The sequence below is a fragment of the Nicotiana tabacum genome, unplaced genomic scaffold (assembly GCF_000715075.1).
Source record: "Nicotiana tabacum cultivar K326 unplaced genomic scaffold, ASM71507v2 Un00453, whole genome shotgun sequence".
NCBI classification, from domain to species: Eukaryota; Viridiplantae; Streptophyta; class Magnoliopsida; order Solanales; family Solanaceae; genus Nicotiana; species Nicotiana tabacum.
The window spans coordinates 42,665-47,045 of NW_027438690.1; the positions used below are offsets into that span (position 1 = coordinate 42,665).

A 4,381-nucleotide genomic window follows, 5' to 3' on the forward strand; every position below is an offset into this window, starting at 1 on the left:
CGACAATGTGAAGGAGAAGAATGCTACTCTATAATGCAAAACTTTACCCGCCCTTGACATATGAACAAGAAAATATGTCCTTAAGGAGATTAATAAGGAGACTAGAAAATGTCAATGTTAGAGATGTCCTCAATCAATGTTAGAGAACCAGTAAAGCTTAATAGCAAATCTCGCCTAAGAATCTATATATATATATATATATATATATATATATATATATATATATATATATATATAAAAGAGGGACTAGGCAAGATGTGGCAGCTTTATTTGACCAAGAAACTCAATTATCTTTTTTGTCTATTTTTTGACTTTTATTTATCTGCTTTTTATTATAAATTATAAATTGAAAGCGACTTTTTTACCAAAAAAACCAAACGTCACCTCTCAAGTGACTATTAAAAGAACAGTTATGGTTAAAATTCCAAACGCAGATAACGTTCTTAAAGATGAAGAAAACAATCATTCTCTCAAATTCTCTCAAAACTGCTTTTGGTCATATTCAAGACAATAAAAGAGGTTGCCGTTATTGCCGTTTCTTATCAGTTTTCTACAATTTACTTTTCAAATTTCTTGGTTTTTTAATCGTTAACCCTTTGCTAGTTTCATCTATTTATATCTCCAAAAAATGAGACTTTCCTTATTTTAATGCTACTTCTGTTTGAAGATAACAAATTATGTAGAGTTGACATTGTTGCCTTTATATTTCTATTTTCGTTAAATCTATTAATTATTATAGTGTGGTTTATTTGTTGATGTTCTTTACAGAAAAATAGACGTTGCTTCTCTTTGTTTCTGAAGCCTGACGCTTGATTGAGATGCCTTTTCTGGGGTAAGAAATGTTTTACATTCTTACCGTTACTTTATTGAGGATCAATATTTGTAAGATTTTGTTTTTGAAATGATCTAACTGTGCAGGAACCTTCGGTGATGATTTTTAAATAACAAGGGGATTACAAATAAAAACAAATGACGTCTCGAAAATAAGAATGCGGTTAGTCCAAGAAGAAAACATCACTTCAAATTCTGATCGAACTGACATGGGTACTAATTTTTTCTCTCTATTAATATTGTACTCTTTTTTCTCTTTCAATTAAATTATCAAGCATTGATATCTTTTCTTCTTTTTTCTTTTGTGTCTTATATGGAAGAAGGTGGTCAAAATTGTAACTGGTATAAATGGATTTTATACCCAAACAAACATGGACTTCTTTCTTTAGAACATATTCTTTTGATTTATGAAAAAAGAAAATTGATTTATTGGCCAACAAGGGACTTCTTTCTTTAGAACATATTCTTTTGATTTATTAAAAAAGAAAATTGATTTATTGGCCAACAAAACAAGTTCACAGTAACATAAGCAGACATTTTCTTCCTATATCACTTGAAGGAAGAATTTTTGAGAATATCAACAAAAGCATTAATCCAATTCCAAAAGCTAATATCTTAAGATTAAGAAATGTTGTTGTTTACCCGAAAAATCAGATAACGTTAAATTTGTGAAAGGTTCTAAGGATATGTGATGCAATTTGATACAAATCGTATAGAGAGATAGAAATATGTGTATTCTTGACTGTGAGATCGGGAATAGTGAACAAAAAGAATGAATAAGATAAAGTAAAACAAGTACAAGGAGATATCCTTCAATATGAGAAGTGATATTCTGTTACAGTGTATTCAGTGTTTTTCTGCTAACAAGGATTCCCCCTCTTTATAATAGAGGGATCCTACTTTATTTATAATAAAATAAAGCATATAGTGGAGGACCCATGATGAATTGTCTGTTCCTCGATTCCCGCCAAGATTCTCTCTCTTAGTGCGGTTGTAACGGCTCTTGTCTGTGAGCTCTATACTGGCTCGAACTCGTTATTGGGTCGAGCCCTCGGTTTTGACTTGAGTTCGACCTTTGGGGTGGGCGTAGTGCATTTCCGACCTCGAAGCAATGCCTTGCGGATCGATTTGGTCACGAGCTCAATAAAAGTATCGAGCCGACTCCTCGATCAGCCTTCGGACCCGAGGCTCGTTTGTACTGCCTTCGGAACTTATCCCACAATCCCACTCAGGTTGCTTACCATTCGAAATAGATCGAACGTAGGAAGGCCGAAATCTTTTTCGACCGTATACAGATAATCCCCTCGTTTCTCAGGAAGGATGTGGTGAGAATCGATATGATTTTCGACGGTTCGATCGGGTTATAAGCTGACGTTTTCACAGGGCTCGATCATGACGTACGTGATAACTGTCCCATCAATTTAGTCTTTCAAGGTATTTAATGTATGTCAGATGGTGGTCGGCCACCTCTGATATTGAACCGCCATGATGCAAGCCTATAAATAACCCCTCCATCTAACATTTACCACTTTTACGCCTTCTCTCTTCCAAATTTTCTTACCATTTCTCTCTATTTCGCCGCTTGCAGAGCCATCTACACCAGTGTTTGGTGTCATCAACTTTTCATCTTCCTTTGCCTTTCTTCTTCTCATATCAATGGCCAAAACTTCGAAAACTGTACCTCAGAAGGAGAAAGCTTCTTCTTCATGACCGTCCGGCGACAAGGCGCCGATGGAGCTGCCTACCCATGAATATGTTCCCGGCCCGTGTACTCTGAAGATCGATTTTAAGGTTGAGAATCCTCCATCTGTTCCGTGTCGATGTGAGCATGTGTCGATGTACATGTGCTCGATAATTGAGGGTCTTCTCGAGGCTGTGAGGAAAGACTGCAACTGGAGTTCCGAGGTTGTGTTGCAAATTCCCTCCCCTAAAGAGAGCGTCATCACCCATGTGGAGGGGTTTTTAAGTGTTTACACTTACCCCTTCACGTTGGGTCCCGTCGACCCGATAATCATTGATTTTTGCAAAAGATATCAGGTCACCCTTGGTCAAATTCATCCCTCTCTATGGCGTATAGTAACCTTACTTCGCTTCTTCTCCAACAAGGCCGGGGGCAGGATTTTTCCCTGAATCGCCTCATATGATTGTATCGACCTCAAATCTTTCGAGGACTAATCAGGCTTCATCGTCGGGCATCGAAAGCTTTGATGTCGAGTATCGACGAGACAAGGATCGGGGTTGGATGAGCCATTATATACGGGTGAGGACCCGTGACCTCATTCCGGAAGAGAAGATGTCGTTCCCCGAGAAATGGAATTTCGACCATAAGTGGTTTTCATAAGATGTTGCTTTTCGTACATTTTTCCGATTTTATCTGATGTCTTTCTCCGATATACAGCTGGCCCTTGGATGCCACAAGCGGTACCCGACCTCGAGAATTGGGTTCGGAAGTTAGCTTCGACTTCTTCTTATGCCGAACGCGCTTGGCGTGCTTTGGCAAAAGGTAGATGGGAGACCAAGAATCATGGTAAGGGTTACTTCTCGTTTTCTTCAAAATATTTCTTATGCTCCATTCGTTACCGATTTCCTTTCATGCAGGTATAACCAAGGATGACATTTTGAGGCCTTCGAATGGTGGGGAAGGAACCAAGTCCCCGGTCCCGGAACCGGGGAAAGATAAGAAGTGAAAAGATGTCTCTCGGTCAGAGGACCCCAAGCCCAAAACTCGAAGGGTGAGGAGGAAATCAATCGATCTTTTGATGGACTCGGTCCAACGACTGTGAGAAGAAGAAGAAGAAGAAAAAGATAATGCCTCGGCTTTGGTGATCCGATCTGCGAAAGCTATCGAGGTCGCCAGAGCTTCTGAGCCGATAGCGGCTGTACCGGTCGGGGTCTGTTCCGGTACCCCTAGTCTTGATCAGAGCGTCCCGAGTGATTCGCTTGGGACTCTGATAGTGGGTCATTTGCCTACCCTTCCAACCTTTTCTGAGGAGGCGTTAAAGGAAGCTCGAGAATTGAAGACCCCCGATATGGGCGGAGGCTCTAGTATAGGGGGCCCTTTTCGGGATTCCTTTACTGGAGTCGATGATGCCTCCGACATTGGTGTCGTTTCTCTTCTCCTAGAAGAGGACCAACGTTTCATTTCTCGGGTAATGATTTTACTGTACTTGGTTTCTTCGTTCTTTTCCAAACTTGACTTGTGTTCTTTCCCTACTATGCAGGCCATTAGTAGGTTTTGAGTCGACCTCACCCAGTGTGAGGTCGAGCTTCAGAAGGTCTCGGGGGAGAGAGATGCCCTGCGGCTTCTTTTCAGCCAAAAGGACGAGGCTATAAAGAACCTCCAAGCAGATTTGGCTAAGGCTTGTGAAGAAGAGGCCGAACTAGAGAAGTAGGTGAGCCTCGTTCTGTTAAAGTATGGGTTTGACTAAATTGTGGAAGTTAACCCTTCGTTATTTTAGCTGCAGCAAAAGGTTGAAAAGATCGGGTTACTTCGGGAAGAAGTCAATCAAATCAAGGCTGAATGTAATCGGTGGAAGGAGACTATCGACCG

At 40.3% G+C, this 4,381-nt stretch overlaps 1 long non-coding RNA gene across 1 annotated transcript; it reads left to right on the plus strand.

The window, feature by feature from the left end:
* Positions 1-419: 419 nt before the first annotated feature.
* LOC107773711 (uncharacterized) lies at positions 420-1,333 on the plus strand. Its single transcript, XR_001645356.2, has 3 exons — positions 420-519; positions 769-832; positions 919-1,333. It is a non-coding gene; the product is annotated as an uncharacterized LOC107773711 (long non-coding RNA).
* The last annotated feature ends 3,048 nt before the right edge of the window (positions 1,334-4,381 follow it).